The sequence below is a fragment of the Pteronotus mesoamericanus genome, unplaced genomic scaffold (assembly GCF_021234165.1).
Source record: "Pteronotus mesoamericanus isolate MK-2021 breed Mesoamerican mustached bat unplaced genomic scaffold, CSHL_Meso_final contig_164, whole genome shotgun sequence".
NCBI lineage: Eukaryota > Metazoa > Chordata > Mammalia > Chiroptera > Mormoopidae > Pteronotus > Pteronotus mesoamericanus.
This window is the reverse complement of record NW_026555065.1, coordinates 3,455,967-3,468,763: the sequence shown is the minus strand read 5'-3', so window position 1 is coordinate 3,468,763 and position 12,797 is coordinate 3,455,967.

Below are 12,797 nucleotides of genomic sequence, written 5' to 3'. Positions count from 1 at the left end.
TTGACTGTGGGAGTAGTGAGAGACGGGGTAGGGGAGAGCAATGGTGAAAAAGACAGGACAACTGTAACTGAACAACAATTCAAAAAATAAAAATAAATGATTTCAGCCCTGGCTGGGTGGCTCAGTTGATTGGAGCGTCATCCCATACACCAAATGTTGCGGGTTCAGTTCCCTGTGAGGGCACATACCTAGGATGCAAGTTCAGTTCCTTGTTGGGGTGCATAGGGAGGCAACCAATTGATGTTTCTCCGTCACATTGATGTTTCTCTCATTCTCTCTCTCTCTCCTGTCCTCTCTCTAAAATCAATAAAACATATCCTTGGATAAGGATTTAAAAATAAAAATAATAAGTGATTTCGTCTCTGGGTAAATTTAATTTAAAAAAATCACTCGTGAACAATAAAATCGAAAAGGACAAGAAAGAATGTTTTGTTTTGTTTTTTTTTTTTTTTGCACGTTTCAAATAACCAAGTATTCCATAGAGTTATGAAGTTCAAAAGATCAAGATTTTGACCTGAAAGTATTGAGTTGATAACATTTTTGTTTTTTAAATATATCCTAGATACTGTATTTTAACTCCATTAAACAAACTAAATTTCTTTTTCAGACTGGACCCTTGCTCCCTTTTTGCCCATGTCATCCACATTGTTTTTAAACCCAACATGAGGGCATGGCTATAAGGGAGGGGTAATGGCCTAAAAGGCACAAGGGAACTTTTGGGGATAATGGATATATCCACCATCTAGATTGTAGTGATGATTGTGCTGGTATGTACATATGTCAAACTTATCAAGTTGCATACTTTAAACATATATAGTCCTCTGAATGTCAATTATATCTCTGCAAAGCTGTAAAAAATAAAATTAGAAATCCATTTGGGAACCTCCTATTCTTTCTCCATTGGATGAAGATTTAGTCTTTCATTTGTTTTCGTTGTTGGACTACCTACCAGGTCAATTCCTCTTTGAGAAGTAGCTTGGTGTATCAAAATATTTGATTAGCAACAAAAAACACTCTTTTAATTGGCAAAAAAGATTCATATATTTTTATTTAAATTACTACATAACAATTAAAACATTGTAAACATAGTAACAAGCATAGTTGCAGGATGGGATTCTAAAAAGTTTCAAAAGTTGTAAAGGTTTGATGCATTTTCTTAATTAAAGGAAACACTTTCTAGAAAAAAAATAACATTAAAAAGCAGTAGAAAACAATAAGCAGTACCTAACTGCATGCTCAAGAGTTGCCATTAAGTAGCTCAGAGTCCTTAATAGTCATTTTGTGAGTCCTCTCAATATCTAGGCATATGTCACTATAGTCACAGTTAAACAAATTTAAAACCTAAGTGAGATTTGGGCAAGGGAGTGTAACAATGCAGATACGGGCCAGCTAGAAAAATGTGCCTTAGAAATTTGGGCTCATGCCATTTTTGAAAGTATGTCTTCTTCTACACCTGGAACTCTACATGGCTATTTCCTAGAAGTTATTTTTAAATGCTGTGTTTTGAACAATGCATGAAGGAAAACATATGAAACCAGTAACAGTTAAAAGATCTAGAAGCTCAAGCTGTTGTGCAGCCTAATCCTCTCCACCTGTTAAATCTATTCACCTTAATTGCTATGCCAGAAGTTTCCCATATCTTTAAATAAAAACCTGGAGCCTTCTATAAAGCAGTCCTTGATATCTGTGCTATGGGGCTTCCTTCTGGGTGAGAAAAATCTTCCACCAGGCATTTCTGGCCCTTTAGAAACTCTTCGGATGTGTCCCAAAGCAGAAGACACGTTGCCAAATTCTATTCGTTGTGAAATAGTGTTAGAATGGCATTCCAGTGTATTTAACCCACAAACTGAAATTTATTAGCAATGCTATCAAATTATCAATTTATTTCTTAATGAAAATCTGATGAAATACTTTTGAAAGACAAATGATCTGAACAACTTACAAGAAAAATAATGAGAAATGTCATGCTGCAAATGATAAACTCTAAACCTGATACTTGAGAGGAGTGTCCAGGGAAAGGAAGGCTGTAGCAATGTGAGCTTCTGCTGTCTTTACTCTCTTGGTGGCCAGTTGAGAAGTCATACCTTTGCTTCAGCAATTTCACAAATTTGAAAATTATCACCTCTCAACATCCTCCTCAAGTGAATGCTTTTACCTCTCCCAACAATTCCTTCTAAATTCAATTTTTTGTTTTTAAATTATCTGAAAAATAAAATGTATTTTTGTATAGTGTGTCTTTTTAACTATCATGGATCACAATCAAGTTATGCCCCTTGGTTTTGTAAAAAATGAGAGGACAAATTTTTATAACTTTAACAAGTTTACTTCTCTCAGTATTTATATACAAAGCACTATGCTGACTGAGCACAGAAGGAGAATGAACAAGCACCAGGTATATAAGTTTAATAAAAATAAGACTATTAGAAGTTCTCCAGTGGATGGATGAACTTGTTGCTGAGGAGCCTGGGGGAGCTGACTGATTAATTCTGATTGTGGAGACTGAAGGTGACAAACAGATGAAGTTTGAATCAGCCCTGAGAGGATCTAAACTTTCTTTGAAAGGTCAGGGCATCATTGTTTGGGGTATGGGGATGGTACAAGGCAGTAACAGTTTTTCTTTTATTTTTTATTCTGAATTTTTATAACAGTTGTATTAGAATTGCTTTCAACAAATGAAAGAGATGCTTATAAATTGTTTCAGCACTTTGACTCTCTCTGGGAGTGGCCAAAGATTCAAATAATTTGGAAGGATGGATAGCTGTGCTGACTTGCGGAAATATGAGTCAGCTTTTCTCATACACTCAGCACTGTTATTACAACTAGGATATTTGGGAAACATTAAGCTGAGCAAATCAGACACTGTAAGTCTTTTATTTTATTGATTTGAGAGAGAGAGAGAGAGAAAGGAAAGGAAAGGGAGAGAGAATGAGAAACATCAATTTGTTGTTCTATTTTTATTGGTTGATTCTTGTATGTTCCCTGACCAGGGTTTGAACCCATAACCTTTAGCATCTCTTGACGATGCTCTAACCAACTGAGATACCCAGCCAGGGCCTAAATCTTTTCTCTCTTTTGATTGGCTCAGACATGCAACCTGCAAGGGTAGAAAGGCCTTTTTATTGTCAAGACTTAAGGAAACCTGCTGGCAACAGGAAACACCTGCAACTGGAAAAAAAACTTAAAAATATTTCTGTATTCTATATAATCCTTCAGACTAGGAGACAAACGCATCTTTAGTTCATATCTCTCTTCTGCACTTCAGGGCTGGATATTCAACTGCCTCCAGACATCTCAGTACCAAGTGTACTGAAATTCAACATTTTTGAAGGTAAACTCATTATGTTTATCCCAAACCTGTTTCTTCCATATTCTCTAATTTCTTGAATAGCACCCACCATGCACCAGTCACGAAAGTCAAAACCTATGAGTAATACATTCCCCTTTTGTCCCTCATTCTTTAACATTTAACCATCAAAACCAATTGATATCACTTGCTTAATGTCAATCGTACCCCTCATATCCTTCCTTACCACTCCATCGCCATTCCCACTGACCTAGTTCAAACCCACATTTTTTTAACCTGAAATTTTGCTGCAGTCAACTAATGGATTTCCTATCTCCTGTCTTTTCCTTTTCTATCTATCCCTCCCTTTGTTGCCAAGCTGATCTTTCTTAATAAGAAATATGATCAGTTGTTTCAGACATAGTTTGAGGTTACTAGTTTTCTCCTCTCCTTTCTATTCTTGACAGAAAAGTTCTTCAGTGTCCACTCTTGATATTACGTAAGAAGAGCAGGGCATTATGGCCTATATTTCATTCTCCCCTGTCTGTCAACAGTATGGTTGTGACAGCCGCTCATTTGGAACACATTCAGACTCAGGACACCAAATTCTTCATTGAGAGAGAATTTAAGCTTCTGCAACCATAAGCACTTCAGTCCTCTTTTCTGCACAGGTGTGTACAAAGAGGTGTGTTGGTTAGTTATATCAAGCTACTAATATGAAGGGCAAAGTTAATCCAAAAGCAAAAAATTCTAATGATTATCTTACTTGGGATTTGGAGAATACTGTAATAAACTATCAGTAATAAAGACTTAAATTTAAAAAAAAAACTTTAAAGTTGCTCCTAAGGCTCTTTTAGGCTCTCTAGTGTCAGCATCACTTTACTATCTCTTACAGATATTCTTACTCTACCTTCTCCACTTATAAACTTACATACATTCATATTTTGTTGTAATTATTTTAACAGCATTTTTAAATTTCATAAACATCATTTTATTGATTTAATAGAATTTAGACCTTGTAATAGTATCTACAGAGTTTAAAATTATGCTAAAAGAGAAGCAGAAGGATGTTGATTTGAAGCTTTTATCTGAATGGATTGCAATTGAAATGGAAGAAAGGCTTTTAGAGATAGCACAGTAGGGCAGTGCTGGCAAATTCCTGTCTGCCTGTGCAATGCTGGCTGGCTGGAAGGCAGTGTAGGGTACAATGAAGAAAGGAGAGCTACAGAATCCTTGATGTTGGATGGAAGAGAGTATATAATGATACAGCTCATTTTAAACAAACTATGATAAAAGAGATTTAATGAAGTTATGAAGAGACAAGAAACATATTCTATTTCGCATTCTCCTGATGATTACATAGTATGAGACTCTGTTTGCTACAAGGTTAGGAGCAAGAATTGAAGTACTAAAGGTAATAAAAATGGTTGTTGGGTGCAAAGGAAAATCTCAGGGGTGGAGTTCAGTAAGATGTAGGGAAATTGGTTAAGGGTAGGGCTAAATGGATGGGATTATAGAGCAATTTAAGTGAGGTAGGCAATTAGGAATAGATTTAAAATGTAACTTCTGACCCGCATCATGATGGCTTTATGGGAATGACAATTCTATGAACTTGACATTATGTTTCTCTGACCAACAAAAGGTTTTTGAGCAGGAAAGAAAACTTAGAGATCATCTAGTGACCATTTCACTTAGTCATAAGTGATCATTTGCCTACTTGTGATTTCTTCTGAGGTTATATACATCCAATAGTGCTAGGAGGATTAGAACTAAAATCTGGATCTCTAGACTCCCAATTCTTTGATTTCTATACTACATAAATACCTATCAGTTTCAAGAACTCAGTATTCCAAAGTTCCCATGAAGTAAGCCAGAAATCCTTATTTTTGAAATGAAGAAACTGAGGATCATAAAAGTGGAGTGACATATAGTCAATAACATTGCAATAACTATGAATGGTGTCATAGTTGCAATACTGGAAATATCAGGGGGAACATTTTGTGACGTGTATAATTGTCTAACCATTATGCTGTACACCTGAAACTAATACAAAATAATACTGAATGTAAACTGTAAATGAAAAAACATTTTTTAATTAAAAAAAAAGAAAGGTGGAGTGAATTTACCAAATCACGTGGATGAACTAGACCAGAGCCCAGGCCTCACAATTCCTGGGCCAATAGGCTTCTACCAAAACACACTACCTTGGAGATTCAAAATAGGTGAAATCTTCAATGCCATGGGCCTAACCCACATTCTCTCCTTCAACCTACAGATACTTTATACTTTTATACTTTTACACTGTTCTAGGTGCTATAGCAAAAATTACAAGACTGAAAGATTTATTTTGTTAGAATAGATTTCTATTTTGCAAAACTGAAATTTGAATGTTACCTAATTATCAAGGAAATGCCCATGCCTTTTGGTAGTTGATAAGCTAAAAGGCAGTAAGTCTTGGTGTACTACAATGTTTGGAATGTTTCACTTTCACCAAAGGATGGGTTTCAGATTCTATACTGCATTAGCTCACTAATGCATCTATCAGTAAAACATCAAAAAGTCTGACATTAACCAATATTTATTGAGCGTGTAGATAACTAGAAGTCTCATGTTCTGACAATGGGAATGTGAAATGACCCTACTCTTTTGGAAAGCAGTTTGGCAGTATTTAGTAACAATGAAAATGCATATATTCCACAATCCAGCAATTCCATTTCTGACTATACACTCTAAAGCAGTTTTTTTTTTTTGAAAAAATAAATGGATCATGAAACTGTGATTCATGATTCATTAGTGGATTATAAATCAATGTAAGGTTTACAACAAATATTTTTTAAATCCTCACCTAAGGATATGTTTATTCATTTTAGAGAGAGGAAGGGAGAAAGAGAGATAGAGAAACATTGATGTGACAGAGAAACATTTATTGGTACAAGCCCCAACCAGGGATCCAACTTGCAACCTAGATATGTGCCCTGACTGGGAATCAAACCCACAAAGTTTTTGGTGTATGGGACAATGTTCCATCAACTAAGACACCCTGCCATGGCAAAAAACATTTTTAACAAATGAAATAGAACATAAGATATCAGAGTAAGGATTGTTTTGTGAACTTCTGTGTGCTACTTAGGTTCTTCCTCTCCAGGACTGAAGCGTTAATTCACCCAGATGCTAGGAGGGTTGCCTGTCAACCGTTTTTAGCTAATTCCCCCTCCAGAAGGAGAGCTACTGGCCCAAGGTTAGGCCCTCTTCCTGAGTCAGCTGTATCAGTGCACGTGTATAAAGGCCTGACCCGTTTCCCCTAATTTGAAATTACTCTGAGGGCTCCCCACAGCCAATGTAGGATCACCTGAGGTTTTGCCTTTGTAGTCACTTCATAAGATCCCCAACTCCCTCTGCTTATTTCTGCTTCTTTCACTCCCTCGCAGGTGCTGATCCTGGTACACTCCTCGGTAAACGTCTTGCACACTTATTTTTGTCTCAGATCTGCTTCCCAGGCAACTCAGCCTATGATGATATATGCACATATGCATGTATAGGAGCTGAATGTAAAGTTACTTCTCACCATGCACACCGATCATAAAAGCTTCAAACCTTTGCACCTAGAGAAACTCTTGGCACATACGCACTGGAAGACACTATGAGGGTGTTCATTGGAGAATTAATGGACAAAAACTAAATATTTATAATTATATAATGGAATAGTATACAATGATTAGAAGTAGTGAAATCTACTGACATCTATCAACATGGACAAATCTCTAAAATATTAGGATATATATCGACTTCAGGATAGTGATTATCTCTGGAGAAGGAGCACAGGAAATAGGATGAAGTTGGGGCTTCAACTGTAGCATTGTATGGCTTTTTAAGAAGCATCTTAAAAAAAGGCAAAATATAGCATTTTTAAAATTTATACAGAGTGGGGCAAAGTAGGTTTACAGTTGTTCACATGGAAAATAATAAAATAAATAATAATACAAGAATAAACTCTGTTTTGCATACTCATAACTGTAAACCTACTTTTACCCTATCCTGTATAGGCGCATGGGTTTCTTTTTTCACTTTTCTGTATGTTTAAAGTATTATAAAATTAAATTTTATTCAATGAATTATAACTGCAGATCTATACACAAAGCGAAGCATTTTTAACTTTATCTTACAACCAAGAAGTAGTGAAAGGACAGTTAACAAGGTCACTTCCTCTTATACAAGAAATTTGGTCAAAATTTAATAGCTTATGAAAAACAGACATACCAGTTATAACTGTGTGCTTGACTTACTGTAAGTTGTTTTCTTTTTCTCCCCCAATGTTCATTACTACTAAGTTCCATGTAAGAGGAACAACACTGGACTCTTTCAAGAGTTCATCAAATTCTATTGATATTCTCCTTTAAGAGTTTTGCAATAAGAGTATGAGGAAATACAAATTCCTAGGCACTAGAGGCAAGGATAATATTAATCATTTTTCAACATTTTTTTCCTAATAGGTGATTTTTTAAAAATTTAATTTAATTTAATTTAATTTAATTTATTTTTATAGAAGGGAAGGGAGGGAGAAAGAGAGGGAGAGAAACATCGATGTGTGGTTGCCTCTCATGTGTCCCCTAATGGGGACCTGGCCTGCAACCCAGGCATGTACCTTGACTGTGAATCAAACCAGCGACCCTTTGGTTCTCAAGCTGGCACTGAATCCACTGAGCCACACCAGCCAGGGCTCAACATTTTCATAAAGATTTTTTGTGTAAGTTTTGTAAAAGTCACATTTATGGAGATAAAATTTACATACAGTAAAATAAGTTCTTCTAAAGTGTACAGTTTGTTGAGTTTTGGCAAATGTACACAGGTGTGCACCACCACCACAGTCAAAATATAGAATACTTCCACCACCCCAAAAAGTTCCCTCATGCTCCTCTGTAGTCAATCTTCCCATCCCAGCCCTTGGCAAAAGTTGATTGGATTTTTATGCCCATAATATTGCCTTTTTCTGGATGACAAACTAACAGGATCATACAATAAACAGAATTGAGCAAAAGTAGATTTATGGTTGTATGCAAAATACAATTTATTCTTATATGTATTATTATTTATTAATCATTGTATTATTTTCCATACAAACAACTGTAAACCTACTTTTGACCCCTCACACCATATAGCCTTTTGGATTTTATTTTTCCCTTAACACAATGCATTTGGAATTTGCCCATGTTGTATGTTGCATACATCAGTGACTTCTTCCTTCTTATTGCTGAGTAGTATTCCAGCCACAATTTCTTTATTCATTTTCTAGTTGAGGGACATCTGGGATGTTTCCAGCTTTTGGTAATTATAAAAAAACCTCTATAACATTTGTACACAGGTTTTTGTGTAGACATATGCCTTCATTTTTATTTGGTAATACCTAGAAAGTGGGCTTGCTAGATCTTGTGATGGGTATGTTTATAAGAAACTGTAAAACTGTCCCTCAAAGTGGCTATTTCCTATAGCATTCCTGCCAGTAAAACAGTATGACACTCAGTTGCTCCACTTGGTATTGTTAGGTTTTTATTTATTTGGTTGTTTGGGGTTTTTTTTTTTAAAGAAAAAAAAGCCATTCTAATTGGTTAAAATGGTATAATGGTGTCTCATTGTAGTTTAAGCTTTCATAATATTTTAACCAAGAAACTGTATCAAAGGTTAGCTTATTACTAAATCATCTTTCCTACACTGAAAATGATAGAAGAAAGGTTCTCTCAATTTCTCAGCTCCAAAACTGTTGTACTCAGTGAAGCCAAAAGAAAAAAAAAAAAGGTATTACAAAACAAAACAAGCAAGGGTATATAATTGACTATATAGACATAGTCATTTTAGTTTAATAGTAGCTTTACATTAGTGATAATAGGTTAAAAGGACAGAGGATAGGAAAAGACAATAGAAATACCATTACATTTGTGGATCTTTAGAACATTGCCTTTTGTATCATGGGGCACTTAAAGTTCAAAAGAAACTGGCCAACTTACACTAGAAAGAAGAATTCAATAGTAGTTAGTGTTATTATCCAAAAGCACATGTAAGGGATAGGTCTAAGGAAGAAACTAAAAAAAGTAAGCAAAATAAAAGTGTGGCCAGTAATAAAACTATAAATTAGGGTAAGAAATGGTTGTGGCTTTGGGAGAGTCCCTCCTGGATTGTTGAGTTGACCCTCTATTTTACTTACTTAGGTTGGATTTTATCTTTCTATAGAACATATGCAAAGTGATAAAAAAAATTTAATGCAGCAGCTTTATTAATATATCAGCTAATGCATATATTTAAGGAAAAGCAAATTCTAAATATTAGTAAATCCCATGTATAAGAGCAATCAATAGAAAACAATCTTCATACTTAGAGATGAGAATACAATGAGTCTATTTGTAAGGAATTACAATACTGTAAAACAGAGTCTAAATGATGATATGTAGGAATTTCCAAAACCAGAGGGAAGTTGAAACAAGTACATTTGGGGGTTAAAGTCTATATGAAATAGCTGCAGATGAAAGTTTGAGGAAGAATTGCTTATGCCCACCTCAGTCCTCAGAACTAAGGAATTTGAATAACTAGACTTGAAGCTGATTTGGAATGTCATCTAGACCAGCGATTTTCAACTGGTGTGCCACAGGAATTTTTAAGACATGCAATACCTGACTATTAAGTCAAGGGCACTGGCCTCTTTTCCCTTAGGTTATCAAATTAAAAAATGACAGCAGCCAACATAACAATAGCTGTCCCGTGTAATGAATCAAAATTATACCTATTTTTTGTCAGATTGGCAAAATAGATACTATTTTTAGTGTGCTGCAGAATTTTAGTAATTAGTTTATGTGTGCTGAGATTTTTTTTTAAAAAGCTGAAAATTACTGATCTAGGCCAAACACATCTATACTGCTAATGAGAATGAGTCAGAAAATATCTTCCAAAATAATTTACTCTTGTCACTACTTTGAACTGTCAGAAAAATATTTATGACTTGAGTGAGTACATTATGAAACAAGGTTTGTTCCAGATGTTAAGCAGGTATAGTGTGAATATGTCATTTTCTGGAATTGGAACAGGAAAGATGTTTGTGACATATGTTTTGTTTGTGAAAAGACTGTGCCTCTGGATTGTGATTATTTGCTTATAGTTCTAGGGAAACTTTATATCCAGGTCCTAAGAGACCTCACTCAGTATTTTTCTTCCTGACCTAGATAAATTCCTTAGAATGGGAAGTTATGGTGCCAATTTTTTCAAGAACTGTGCAGATGCTTCTGAGAAACTCTTGTTAAGGTCCTTTAAAAAAAAAAAACAACTGTAACTTTAGAGGGACCAGGGAAGGCAAATTTTGTATAGGATAGGACTAGAATAAAAATCCCAGGCATTAAGATATTAACAAATCCTAACCTATTTTGGGAATACAAGGGGAAAAATCCTGACCTTTAATTTTCAATTAACTACCTCCCAAGTACAATCCCAACTACATCTTAATCATTTCCTCCTTTTGTATATTTTATTATCATGGCTATAATTGTTTGAAGGACTTCTCAAATCTTTTGTCACATTGCTTATCATTCATTTTGTGAATATGTGTTGTCTCAGTTCTTAATGATATAGCTTATAACAACCTATGTATTTGAATAGAATGATTTTTAATTATCATCATTGTCAGAAACATTCAGGTGTCTATATATGTATTCACACAAGTCGGCATTTACAAAAAAATTCCTACAGACATAGTCCCTTTCCTCCATCAGCCAAAAATAACCTTAACACAAGATAATTATTTTATGTAATGAATTTTAGTCGCCCATTTTTATGCCTAAACTCCATCTCAAATCCTGAAACCTCAAAAGAGGAATTAAATAAGATGACATACCTTTTCAGTACTTGATAAATGATGATCAACTGTTGTTACTGCATTGGTCTTCATAATCCTCATTAAGATGACAATTATTTATTTAGACAATTAATTGTCCTTAATCTGGTATTGTCCTGAACTTTAGAGTCTCTGCAGGAATCACCTTAAATGTTAGTAAAAACAGGATTTATTCAGGGTAGAAACTCAGAGAACTTAGAATTTTTTTGTTTTAAATAATCAGTTATCTACTATAAGATCTTCAAGTGAAAAGTTATATGGAGTATACTTCTCTCTCTTTTTTTTCCCTTGTCCTCCCTGGCTTACAACAGACAGAACTATGTTAAAACCACAGAGCAAAATTTTGCAACAGCATGGCCTTGAAATAGAGTGCTTCCCAGTTGAAAATTTAGGCAATCAAAATGGAATAAATAAAATCATGTCTGTTGGACTTCACATGTTGCTTCTTATGAAGAAAGCTATCACCTTTTCAGGAGAATATTATTCCTTAAGTGACCCTGTACCCTGTCTAAATCAAAGGATTCTCAATTGCTATAATATTCAATGTAGAACTGTAACTAAGCCATAACCCTGTTATCTGCAAGTGCTGCTTTAGTCACTAAAATGCAGCTTCTGAAAATAAGAGCTACTACGTGGTAATTACTATAGTGCTTCTCATTTTTCTTAAAAATGGTAAAATCACTGAAGGTGTATAAACTCTTTGAAACTTTACTGTAAATGTCTATATAATTGAACTGCAAGAGCAAATGAATTAAACAGCTGCAATAATGCCCTGAAACCAAAGCCTGCTTCTCAAAAATGTGTTAAATATGTTAATCTCCCTTTCTCTCAATCTCTCTTTTTCTTTTCTTTTTCTTTTTCTTTTTCTTTTTTCTTTTCTTTCTTTCTTTTTTTTTTTTTTGCAAGAGGCCTCATTACTCTGGCCACAGATGACTTGCTTGGGTTTCAAAGTTTTCTCTCTTTTTTTTTTTCAATTTTGTTTCTGATATGAAATTGAAGTGACAAATAGAAACATGTGGGCCGCTCTGATAGACTGAAAATTCTCCTTAGGCTACATATGGCTCATGATAACGGTGGAACATGCTGTCAGTAGAACTGCTTATCTAACCATCTCAAAACATTTTGTAAACATAGTGTGTCCACTCAAAGCCAGTCTAATGATAGTGACTTTTCCACATTTTTCTCCATTCCTACACATATAAGATCATTTTTAATGTGGAAATTTGAAGAAAGGTTTAAAATTTGTTTTTTCAGTATTTGTAGTCAAATTTTCAGGCTTCTTATAAATGTCACAAGCCAGAAACCAATAGCGCAATAATATGGTTTCCTCACCACACAAAGCTATGTTCAGCAAGTCAGTGGTCTCATGATCTAACAGTTTAATTGTGTTACTTGGAGTGTTATTTTACGATAACTAGGTTTGATGCAAAAGCCTGTGAAAAAGCATGACTCTGGGACAATATAAGATGCCAATTTCCTTTGGTCTTTTTTTTTTCTTTCTATAGAAGTTTCTTGGGTTCTTGACTGATTAGGATAATTACTTTAGATCAGGGGTCCCTAACCCCCGGGCCACTGACTGGTACTTGGCCTGTTAGGAACCTGGCCCACAACAGGGGGTGAGTGGCAGGTGAGTGCATTACCACC